A 13,331-nucleotide genomic window follows, 5' to 3' on the forward strand; every position below is an offset into this window, starting at 1 on the left:
ACAAAATACTTATTGTTGCTATTTTTTTCCAGTTTTTTTTGTTTTGTTTTCTGCATTATTTGTTTTCTTTTGTTTTTTGCTTTATTTTTTTATTCTTTTTGCTTTTAGTTTTAGAAAAATTATAAACTTTCTGTTAGTGCCATTTTATTTTGTGATTTACTTTACTATAAAAATAGTTTTTCCTGTTTTTTGATTTGTTTTTTGCATTATTTATTTTCTTTTGTTTTTTGCTTTAATTTTTAATTCTGTTTGCTTTTAGGTTAGCAAAATTATAAACTTTCTGTTAGTGCCATTAGTTTTAGAAAAATTATAAACTTTCTGTTAGTGTCATTAGTTTTCAAATTTGAATAGTTAAAATTCGAATTCTTTGAAAATTGTTTGAATCACAAGTTTGTGATTAACTTACTAAAAAATGAGAATAGATGCGCTTATAGAGAAAATTCAACCTAAATTCATAGTAAATGTCTATGAATTTCAGAGAAATTCACTATGAATTTAGGTTAAACTTTTCTCTATGAGGGCATCTATTTTCACTTTGAGAGGAGCTCAACAAGGCAGAGAGGGAAGGGCTTATAAACCGGTGTGAGCCCCCTTCGGTTGCTGAGGTGGGACTAAACTCTGCCCGCAACGAGGACCAACCCTTTAGTCCCGGTTTGTGGCACAAACTGGGACTAATGGTCATGGGCCAGGGGCGAGGAGCAAAATTATAAACTTTCTGTTAGTGCCATTAGTTTTAGAAAGTTGAAAGTTGAAAGTTGGCATGGGCCAGGGACTAATGGTCATGGTATTACGAGGGCTGAACCATAAGACATGAAAGCATTTCAAATGAACTCTGAAAAAGTTGAAAGTTGGCATGGTATCACAATTTTCGCCCACATAGCATGTGCATGTACAAAACGGACAATGGTAGCATGTTCGTGTGTTACAAAGTTGGCATGATATCATCATAATAGTTGCGGGAGAAAGTCTTCACTTTTTCTTCGCTTGTTTCATTTGCTTATTGCGCCGTAACCATGGATAATCTTCATTGTTTATCAGGATGCTTGGGTCAGCCTTGACATTGAAGGGAGGAATTTCATGAAACTTTTCATAATCTTCAGACATGTCTGTCTTGCCGTCCACTCCCAGGATGTCCCGTTTTCCTGAAAGAACTATGTGGCGCTTTGGCTCATCGTATGATGTATTCGCTTCCTTATCTTTTTTTTCTCGGTTTGGTAGACATGTCCTTCACATAGATAACCTGTGCCACATCATTGGCTAGTACGAACGGTTCGTCAGTGTACCCAAGATTTTTCAGATCCACTGTTGTCATTCCGTACAGTGGGTCTACCTGTACCCCGCCGCCTGACAGATTGACCCATTTGCACTTAAACAAAGGGACCTTAAAATCAAGTCCGTAGTCAAGTTCCCATATGTCCACTATGTAACCATAATATGTGTCCTTTCCGCTCGCGGTTGCTCCATCAAAGCGGACACCGCTGTTTTGGTTGGTGCTCTTTTGATCTTGGGCGATCGTGTAAAATGTATTCCCATTTATCTCGTATCCTTTGTAAGTCAATACAGTCAAAGATGGTCCCCTGGACAACAAGTACAACTCATCACAAACAGTGTTGTCACCTCTGAGACGTGTTTCCAACCAACTGCTGAAAGTCCTGATGTGTTCACATGTAATCCAGTCGTCGCACTGCTCCGGGTGTTTGGAGCGCAGACTGTTCTTGTGTTCATCGACATACAGGGTCACCAAGGTAGAGTTCTGTAGAACTGTGTAGTGTGCTTGAGACCAAGAATATCCATCCCTGCATATTATTGAGTCTCTTCCAAGAGTGCCTTTTCCAGTCAGTCTCCCCTCATACCGTGATTTAGGGAGACCTATCTTCTTAAGGCCAGGAATGAAGTCAACACAAAACCCGATAACATCCTCTGTTTGATGGCCCATGGAGATGCTTCCTTCTGGCCTAGCGCGGTTACGGACATATTTCTTTAGGACTCCCATGAACCTCTCAAGGGGAACATATTGTGTAGAAATACGGGCCCCAGGATGACAATCTCGTCGACTAGATGAACTAGGACGTGCGTCATGATATTGAAGAAGGATGGGGGTAACACCAGCTCGAAACTGACAAGACATTGCGCCACATCACTCCTTAGCCTTGGTACGATTTCTTCATCGATCACCTTTTGAGAGATTGCATTGAGGAATGCACATAGCTTCACAATGGCTAATCGGACGTTTTCCGGTAGAAGCCCCCTCAATGCAACCGGAAGTAGTTGCATCATAATCACGTGGCAGTCATGAGACTTTAGGTTCGGAAACTTTTTCTCTGGCATATTTATTATTCCCTTTATATTCGACGAGAAGCCAGTCGTGACCTTCATACTGAGCAGGCATTCAAAGAAGATTTCTTTCTCTTCTTTCGTAAGAGCGTAGCTGGCAGGACCTTTATACTGCTTCGGAGGCATGCCGTCTTTTTCGTGCAAATGTTGCAGGTCCTCCCGTGCCTCAGGTGTATCTTTTGTCTTCTCATACACGCCCAAGAAGCCTAGCAGGTTCACGCAAAGGTTCTTCGTCATGTGCATCACGTCGATTGAAGAGCGGACCTCTAGGTCTTTCTAGTAGGGTAGGTCCCAAAATATAGATTTCTTCTTCCACATGGGTGCGTGTCCCTCAGCGTCATTTGGAACAGCTACTCCACCGGGACCCTTTCCAAATATTACGTAGTGTAAATCATTGACCATAGCAAGTACTGATCACCGGTACGCATGGCGGGCTTCTTCCGGTGATCTGCCTCGCCTTTGAAATGCTTGCCTTTCTTTCGACATTGATGGTTGGTCGGAAGAAATCGACGATGGCCCAGGTACACATTCTTCCTGCATTTGTCCAGGTATATACTTTCAGTGTCATCTAAACAGTGCGTGCATGCGTGGTATCCTTTGTTTGTCTGTCCTGAAAGGTTACTGAGAGCGGGCCAATCGTTGATGGTCACGAACAACAACGCCTTAAGGTTAAATTCCTCCTGTCTGTGCTCATCCCACGTACGTACACCGTTTCCATTCCACAGCTGTAAAAGTTCTTCAACTAATGGCCTTAGGTACACATCAATGTCGTTGCCAGGTTGCTTAGGGCCTTGGATGAGAACTGGCATCATAATGAACTTCTGCTTCATGCACATCCAAGGAGGAAGGTTATACATACATAGAGTCACGGGCCAGGTGCTGTGATTGCTGCTCTGCTCCCCGAAAGGATTGATGCCATCCGTGCTTAAAGCAAACCATACATTCCTTGGGTCCTTTGCAAACTCATCCCAGTACTTTCTCTCGATTTTTCTCCACTGCGACCCGTCAGCGGGTGCTCTCAACTTCCCATCTTTCTTTCGGTTCTCACTGTGCCATCGCATCAACTTGGCATGCTCTTCGTTTCTGAATAGACATTTCAACCGTGGTATTATAGGAGCATACCACATCACCTTCACAGGAACCCTCTTCCTGGGGGGCTCGCCGTCAACATCACCAGAGTCATTAAGGTATGCATGTATCTTCTCCACCTCCAATCCTAGAGGGCATACGACCTTCTTTGTTGCGTATGTACTGTCGGGCAATTCGTTATCCTTTGGAAGCTTCTTCTTCAATATTTTCAGTAGCTTCTCAAATCCTTTGTCAGCCACAGCATTCTCTGCCTTCCACTGCAGCAATTCCAGTATGGTACCGAGCTTTGTGTTGTCATCTTCGCAATTGGGGTATAACCCTATTTGTGATCCTCTAACATGCGATCGAACTTCAGCTTCTCCTTTTGACTTACGCATTGCGTCCTTGCATCGACAATGACCCGGCGGAGATCATCATCATCGGGCACATCGTCTGGTTCCTCTTTATCTTCAGCAGCTTCACCGTTGCAGCATCATTGGGCACATCGTCTGGTTCCTCTTGATCTTCACCAGCTCCCCCCGTTGCAGCATCACCGTATTCAGGGGGCACATAGTTGTCATCATACTTTCTTCTTCGCCGTCTTCCATCATAACCCCTATTTCTCCGTGCCTCGTCCAAACATTATAGTGTGGCATGAAACCCTTGTAAAGCAGGTGGGAGTGAAGGATTTTCCGGTTAGAGTAAGACCTCGTATTCCCACATTCAGTGCATGGACAACACATAAAACCATTCTGCTTGTTTGCCTCAGCGGCATCGAGAAACTCATGCACGCCCTTAATGTACTCGCAGGTGTGTCTGTCACCGTACATCCATTGCCGGTTCATCTGCGTGCATTATATATAATTAAGTGTCCAAATTAATAGAAGTTCATCATCACATTAAAACCAAAGTGCATACATAGTTCTCATCTAACAATATATAGCTCTCCAGAGCATCTAATTAATTAAACCATACAATGAAACTATGTAAAACATTTCAATGCGAAAACAAATGCGATCATAATCGCAACCAAGGTAACAATTGATCCAATGGCATAATGATACCAAGCCTCGGTATGAATGGCATATTTTCTAATCTTTCTAATCTTCAAGCGCATTGCATCCATCTTGATCTTGTGATCATCGACGACATCTGCAACATGCAACTCCAATATCATCTTCTCCTTCTCAATTTTGTTTTTATTTTTCCTTCAACAAACTGTTTTCTTCTTCAACTAAATTTAACCTCTCAACAATAGGGTCGGTTGGCATTTCCGATTCACATACATCCTACATAAATAAAATCTATGTCACGTTGGTCGGCATAATTTTCATAAACAATAAATGAACCAATAGTTATAAAGACAATATATATACCGCATCCGAATCATAGACAGGACGAGGGCCGACGGGGGCGGATACCAAAACCATCGCACTATGTAAGATGCAATAATAAAAGTAAGAAAATAATACAAGTATCTATGTAAACATGCAAGTAAGAATAGTTTTCCTTTCAGAAAGAAGATAAGAACAAGAGGCTCACCATGGTGGTGCCGGCGATGAGCTCGGCGCGGGTGATCGACGGCGGTGAAGAAGGGGACGGGGCATGACGGACCGCTAAACCTAGACAAATATTATGGAAAATGGAGCTTGGAGGTCGAGCTTGGAGAGGAGAAAGCTTAAGTAGTGTGGCTCGGGCATTCCATCGAACACCTTGTGTGCATAGGAGGTGAGCTAGAGCACCACCAAGCCCTCTCCCCCGCGGCCAGAGAAAAACAGAGCACTTGCGTTCTCTGCTCGCGAGCGAGGGGTATATATAGGCACCTCATTGGTCCCGGTTGGTGACATGAACCAGGACTAAAGGGGAGCCTTTGGTCCCGGTTCAAGCCACCAACCGGGACCAATGGTGGTGGGCCAGGAGCGAGGCCCATTGGTCCCGGTTCATCCCACCAACCGGGACCAAAAGGTCCAGATGAACCGGGACCAATGGCCCGCGTGGCTCGGCCGGCCCCCTGCGCTCACGAGCCGGGACCAATGCCCACATTGGTCCCGGTTCTGGACTGAACCGGGACTAATGGGCTGACCCGGCCTGGACCAAAGCCCTGTTTTCTACTAGTGCTAGCATGTAAACATGCATGTTGTTTATATTTCTTCAACACACTGTGATTGTGAAGCTATCTCTATATTTCTACAATTCGCTATTGATCTTTTATAGATGTTCATCTCCCGACCTTATCTATATTAACTGCTGGTCAATTTTCTGAATTACTTGTTGGTGAGAATTCTTCTGCATCTGTTGTTGTCTTCTTGGCATAATCATTCAATCATATTTTCTAGACTATTGAGTTCAGGAATATTTTTTATTGCCTCAATATGTTGTAGATTATCTTATTTTATAGTTTCTTTTGTTGAGTGAATATCTCCAAAGTATCGAATTTACTTTGTCTTCTCACAGAGATGAAAAGAGGGGCTGACTGTAGGATTCTAAAAGCTTTCTTTGCTGCCAAACTTTAGTGATTGCCCTGCTGGAGATTGTCATATTTTTTTAAAAAGGAAAGGTATTAACCACTTGGCCATGTATTTATTATTTATATGATTTAGGGACCTTTCTGGTCGTGGGCCACCTTGCAATTCCTAAAAACATTGCCATTTATTTGTGTCGATTACATAGGCACACTTGATTGTATACTTAAACAGAAGTTTTCTTTTTTGGAACAAGACCATGTTTAATGTTGAATATCTGGTGCATCGCGTATGTTGAGCAACTGCAAAATATACTATGCGCCAGCGGATCCGTTCGCCGCTGCTGATCTCATCGCTACGTTGACGGCAACCATTTGACGCCGCCGAACCCCTTGCCATCGAGTGTCTCCTCCATTATGAGTGCAAGCAACAGGAGGTGTCCTCTTGGCACAACGACGTGGTCAACTGGTCACTCCTTCATCGACAGGTTCTTGCGCTCGGTGGATTACTTCCATGGTTCCACAGTGGGAGGCCACCCTCAAGCTACGGTACGTACCTCTTCCCCTTGGAGGCCTGCACTCTTCACGTGTTGCTGGTACTGGAGGATCCACAAGCGTCAATCATATAGAGTAAGTAACGTGCACGTGTAATCTTTGTAGGTTCAGGCAACGTCTCCACCCACTCGCAAATTCAACTACATTGGCTGAGTGCAAGCAGGATATGTAGTAATACTGAGTACTTACAAATGCACAAAGCTCTGTCTACATCTGCACAAGATAGAATCACAATGAACTTGGCCCTTGATTATTTTTGTCGGAAGTGTGCCATGTATACCACACCTTTGTTAATTCTGAATTGTGTGGATGGCAAGCAGTACATCAGGCTTTGTCTCCTTTGTACTGATTTAATATACCTACTAGTTCGGCTGATTAGTGCTACGCTGTGTGTGGATGGCGCAAGCAGTACATCAGGCTTTGTTTCCTTTTTACTGATTTAATATACGTGCTGGCCCGGCTAATTAGTGATACGCTGTATAAGTTCACAGTGGACTTGCAATTGCTTAGTAACTGTAGTAGGTGGAAATGTACCAACATGTCGTAGTTACGTTGTTAATTTGCTATATTGCTCCTTTCCTTTTGTAAGGTATCTCAGACTGTGGGATTTTTTGTTCAACATTAGACGAAATATTCTGGTCAATTTTTATATTCCACCATTTGTTTCCCACACTTGTCTTTTGAATTGTCCATTTGTTATTTGGATTTTTTTAGATTTAACTGTGTATCCGACACGCGTACAATAATAATTCTGTTTAGATATGCAAAATATAATATCATTGTCAGGAACTTCTACATCCGATTATTTCTCATATATTTGGGGTCTGATGCAGCAAAGGTAATATCTGCTTTGTGTTATTAGATTGATAACAATGAATTATTCCAGATGTAAAAGGAATTGCTAAAATCAACTAGAACTGATGCTACATAAGTTTTTGCTTTTCATAATTAAATTATTTCCCTCTTGATAAAAAAAACCATACTATTCTAGAGAACTTAGTTCACAAGACATAAAAGAAGCAAAGGTGTATTATGCAACTTTCAATAAGGTGGAAATAAACAAGACTAGAGGTGGGTGGACAGAGAGATAGAGATGTTACACATGATTCATTCCTGAACCACTAGAACTTGTTGTTTTTTCTCTCATCCGTTGGCCATGCCCGTCCTTAGATTGGGCTTGATTTGTATTTATGCGTAACTGTGCACATTTTGGTCAGCTATGTGTCATGTTTAGGCTTTTCTGCGCTGTCTCAGCTGAAAGCCATTTTTATCGCAATGTTGGTTGGTGCATATAGTTTTACTGCCATGTAGAAGAATGAAGTACGTAAGTGCTATTTGTTTTTCTGCGAACGAAACTAGGTGTCTTTGTTACAAGTAAATCAGGATAAGAATGGAAACGACCCTGTTAGATCCCCATAAGAGGTGGTACCGCAGTAGCCAGGAACAGATTGACGTAATCAACGGATGAATTGGTGTGTGTTAACCATTTAATTTGAACATGGTATGGCAATTGTTGCACTCTATTTCAGTTAGTTGAAACTGATAGCCAGGAACGCATCTTTGTAGCACTTTTTTGTTAAATTTGTAAATATTGCTTCAAGCAATTTGCTAGCTATTCAAGTTGGCAACTAGCTGGCATCATGCAATGTTTCTTTTCCATGTTATTAAGACTTATACATAACTTATTGTTTACATGGTGGTCCATTATAACTATTGTAAACTAAATTTTTTCAGCAAGGAGATGTCCGCATATAATACCTTCATAATTGTTATTACATGACTATATGTTGTGATATCATTTTTCATATGTCTAATTTTTTTTCGTCACCCCTATTTAGAAATGAGCCTTCTGTTAACTCCTGATCTTTCAAGTCATTTTCTGTTCTGACAAACTTGTACCTTTTCAGACAGATCATTGTCAGTGAGTAAACAATTGTTCAATTAAAGACTGGCATTATATGCTCTATATTGGGAATTCCAAATGAATAGTTTTGACATATTTTCTTCAGGAGATTTTTTTGGATCTTCAGTAAGCACTGTATCTACTTATTTTGTTAATCAGATTTGTAGCACCCGATATGTTTAGGCAGTAGTCTTATTGGTCCAGAGAAGGATTCCCATGATTCACCAAAAAATAGTTGTACTAGGGAGTTTGCTTGTTTTGATAGAAATAGTAGTAAGGTGTGTATTTGTACGTATAACATGTTTGGTTAGAGAGATACTTGGATATTTCTCCATCCATATTTTACTTGTTCTGATGTAGACATGCAAACAAGCCAAAAATGATCTCTATGGAATAATGTTCCTGGCAAGAGATAGGGCTTTGTTCCTATATTGCTATTTTTGGGACCCTACATTCTTTTATCTATAGCATTTATGCTTTATGAGCTGCATTTATAAATGGATTATATCAGTGATATTAGCTATGTGTGTGGACGGATATACATATGTGTGACATAATTTGGGGTTGATAGGAAATTCTTATTTTGATGTTTTGTTAATTGAAGTTTGATCTTATGTTCTAACTGCAAACATGTGTGCCACGTTTCCTCAATGTGAAGTGAAAGAAGGTTGTCGCGGTGGTCGGCTACCAGGAGTATCTAGTTTGGCCTTGTCCCATGTTGGATTTGTCACTATTTTTAAAATCTACTTATGACTATTTTGTAAAGGTATGTTGCAGAACCATCTATTTTTAAAATCAACATAATGCCGTTGAGATTGGTGAATGAGGCTTCGAATAAATTTGAATTCAAATAAATTTTCTAAGCACATAGCTTTGTTTGCATATAATATATTGGTCAAATTGATTATCTAGGAACGTGTGCACACCCCATGCACTCGTAGTAGTTATATTTTCCTTTTGCATTTTTTAATTTAGGGATTCCCTTTAACATAGTCACGTTAAACCTTTTTTTTTGCCAAACACAACAACTTATACACTCCACTGAATAACTTACCATGTGTTGGTATTTATCGCTATAAATAACATTGAGCCTTCTTCTTCACAAATCTATATTGATATGTGTTGTGCTCTCTTTGAGAGAAGTGAACTCTGAAAGCCCTCCTCATTCCGAACAATGAAAATTCTCAGGCTGAAAGTACAAACTTTGTAGTACAAATTGACAGATTTGGCGAAAAATGGGCGTATTTGGAGCCGGATGGAAAGATTGGCAGATTTGGAGCAGGGTGACGACGGAGCAGACTGTTGTCACAATAACAAAAGAGTTGAAGTGCAAGGGCTCGTGGAAGAAGAGATGGAATGACAATGATGCAACCTTGACGTGTGGCTGTTGTATGTATTTGAGGTACGTAGGAAAAGAAGTCTTAATGAGGTAAAGTGATGGGGACTCATCTAAGGCGGAGATGGCAACTGAGCCCAGAGGCAAACATGGCATTGTTCATAGTCAGTTTGTGAATGAACAGGTGGTGGAAAGAATGTTTCCATGTCCATATGCCTCCTTTTCTTATTATTCGTACTAAGGTGAGCTGCCTTATATCTCATCAGTTGTCGATATGGAGCTCCCCATGGTGTCCTATTTGGAGCTCTGTTTATGATCATCTCATAATTCAGCATCAGCCTTACATTCATCCTTCCAATCTTAATATGTGAAGTCATTACTCTCCATAAGATCAATATGATCTCTTTATTTCTTTTTTTATTCTTTCTTTTATTCCCTCATGATCAAAGCAAGATAACCAAGCCCTTGACTCAAAACTAATCTTTTTTATATAAAGCTCACAGACTCGATTACATAAAAGGATCATAAAGCAAAACTCGAAAACTAAATCATACTAAAACTTTATTCTACTAGATCAAGATATAATCAAAAGGATCGAACTAAGAAAACCGGTAAAGGTGGTGGTGATACGATACCGGGGCACTCCCCCAAGCTTGGCCTTTTACAAGGGGAGTGCCCATACCCGTTGCTCAATTCTCCATTGGTGATAGTGATGACAGAGTTCTTGATGATGTAGGCTTGTCGTCCAGCATCGAGCGCAGGAGATGCTCCAACTTACGAATAATGCCCTCGAGTGCAATGATATGCTCTTGCAACAGAATATTTTCATGAGTTAGATACTTGGTCTGCACCTGAACTATTTCAATCATCTTGAAAGCTTCAATTTCAGTAGGGGTAAGAAGATTGTAATGATGTTGAAGGATGTCTTCTTCTTCCGTTGTTGGAGCTTGATCCTCCGTGGCCTTCTTGATCCCATCATCCTTGTTGATCTCCCCGGGTTCTTCTCTCTTCAGCTCTATCTTCATTAGCCAAGCATCATTGCCCTCATTGATGGAGGCGGAGGATGACATGATGCCTGGCCTTGACAACTCTGGCAGAAAACAGCTCGAAACAAAAAGAGAGGATAATTGCGTGGTACAGCGGCCAAAACCTTCGGGGGATTAGATAATGAATTTTTACCGACCAAAAGAAGTATCGTGCAAGAAAACGGAGTCCAGAGGGCACACGAGGTGCCCATGAGGCAGGGGGGCGCGCCCAAGGGGGTAGGGCGCGCCCTCCACCCTCGTGGATGCCTCGTGTCCTTTCCGGACTGCTTCTTATTTTCCTAATTTCTTAAATATTCCAAAATGGAGAAAAATTGCTATTAGAACTATTTTGGAGTCGGTTTACATACCGTACCACATACCTCTTCCTTTTCAGAGGCTGAAACGTTCTGGAAGGTGTCCCTTATATACTCCTCCGGAGTTATGGTTTCAATAACATTAGTTTCAACATTTATAGGATTACCTGAGATATAGTGTTTGATTCTTTGACCGTTCACCACCCTGGGATTTGTGCCTTCGAAGTTGTTGATTTTTATGGCACCGGAACGATAGAACTCCTCTATAACATAAGGACCTTCCCATTCAGCTGCCGGCATTCCCCCTCTTCGTGTAAACCTTGTAAAATAAGAGAGAATAGGCATAACTATTGTGACATAATGTGTAATAACAGCCCATAATGCAATAAATATCGATATAAAAGCATGATGCAAAATGGACGTTTCAATGTTGGCGGCAGATATCGTTATTTTCTCACCTTCACACATGATTTGAGAAGATATGGGTATATCTACTTAATGAAACATAAGTCTGAAACATTTGAAAAGTTCAAAGAATTTCAGAGTGAAGTGGAAAATCATCATAACAAGAAAATAAAGTTTATACGATCCGATCATGGAGGAGAATATTTGAGTTATGAGTTTGGTATTCATTTGAAACAATGCAGAATAGTTTCGCAACTCACGCCACCCGGAACACCACAACATAATGGTGTGTCCGAACATCGTAATCGTACTTTACTAGATATGGTGCGATTTATGATGTCTCTTACCGATTTACTGCTATCATTTTGGGGTTATGCTTTAGAGATGGCTAGATTCACGTTAAATAGGGCACCATCTAAATCAGTTGATACGACACCTTATGAACTCAGTTGAGGCGTCTCTTGATGTGTTTGGTTCTCTTGTGAAATCTAGATTCTTTCGTCATGACAATTGCTCAAGTATTGTCCCAAAAGATTTTCATTAGACCCGATGCACTAGGTATTACACCTAGATCGGATATGAACTCCTTCATCCAGACTCCTTCATTTGCTGCTTCCGAAGCAGCTATGTACTCCACTTCACACGTAGATCCCACCATGACGCTCTGCTTGGAACTGCACCAACTGACAGCTCCACCATTCAATATAAATACGTATCCGGTTTGTGATTTAGAGTCATCCAGATAAGTGTCAAAGCTTACATCGACGTAACCATTTACGATAAGCTCTTTGTCACCTCCATAAACGAGAAACATATCCTTTGTCCTTTTCAGGTATTTCAGGATGTTCTTGACTGATGTCCAGTGATCCACTCCTAGATTACTTTGGTACCTCCCTGCTAAACTTATAGCAAGGCACACATCACGTCTGGTACACAGCATTACATACATGATAGAACCTGTGGCTGAGGCATAAGGTGAAGGAAATATGCCCAAGAGGCCATAATTAAGTTGTTATTTATATTTCCTTATATCATGATAAATGTTTATTATTCATGCTAGAATTGTATTAACCGGAAACTTAGTGCATGTGTGAATACATAGACAAACAGAGTATCACTAGTATGCCTCTACTTGACGAGCTCGTTGATCAAAGATGCTTAAGTTTCCTAGGCATAGACAAAGAGTTGTCAGTTGATAAATGGGATCACATCATTAGAGAATGATGTGATTGACTTGACCCATCCGTTAGCTTAGCACGATGATCGTTTAGTTTACTGCTATTGCTTTCTCCATAACTTATACATGTTCCTATGACTATGAGATCATGCAACTCCCAAATGCCGGAGGAACACTTAGTGTGCTATCAAACGATACAACGCAACTGGTAGACTATAAAGATGCTCTATAGGTGTCTCCGATGGTGTTTGTTGAGTTGGCATAGATTAAGATTAGGATTTGTCACTCTGAGTATCGGAGAGGGGTCTCTGGGCCCTCTCGGTAATGTACATCACTATAAGCCTTGCAAGCATTGTAACTAATGAGTTAGTTACAGGATGTAGCATTACGGAATGAGTAAAGAGACTTGCCGGTAACGAGATTGAATTAGGTATGATTATGCCGATGATAGAATCTCGGCCAAGTAACATACCGATGACAAAGGGAACAACGTATGTTGTTGTGCGGTTTGACTGATGAAGATCTTCGTGTAATATATGTAGGAACCAATATGAGCATCCAGGTTCCGCTATTGGTTATTGACCGGAGATGATTCTCAGTCATGTCTACATAGTTCTCGAACTCATAGGGTCCGCACGCTTAACGTTCGGTGATGATCGGTATTATGAGTTTATATGGTTTGATGTACCGAAGGTAGTTCGGAGTCCTGGAAATGATCACGGACATGACAAGGATTCTCAAAATGGTCGAGAC

This window comes from Triticum dicoccoides, chromosome 7A, assembly GCF_002162155.2.
Source record: "Triticum dicoccoides isolate Atlit2015 ecotype Zavitan chromosome 7A, WEW_v2.0, whole genome shotgun sequence".
In the NCBI taxonomy this organism is placed as follows: domain Eukaryota; kingdom Viridiplantae; phylum Streptophyta; class Magnoliopsida; order Poales; family Poaceae; genus Triticum; species Triticum dicoccoides.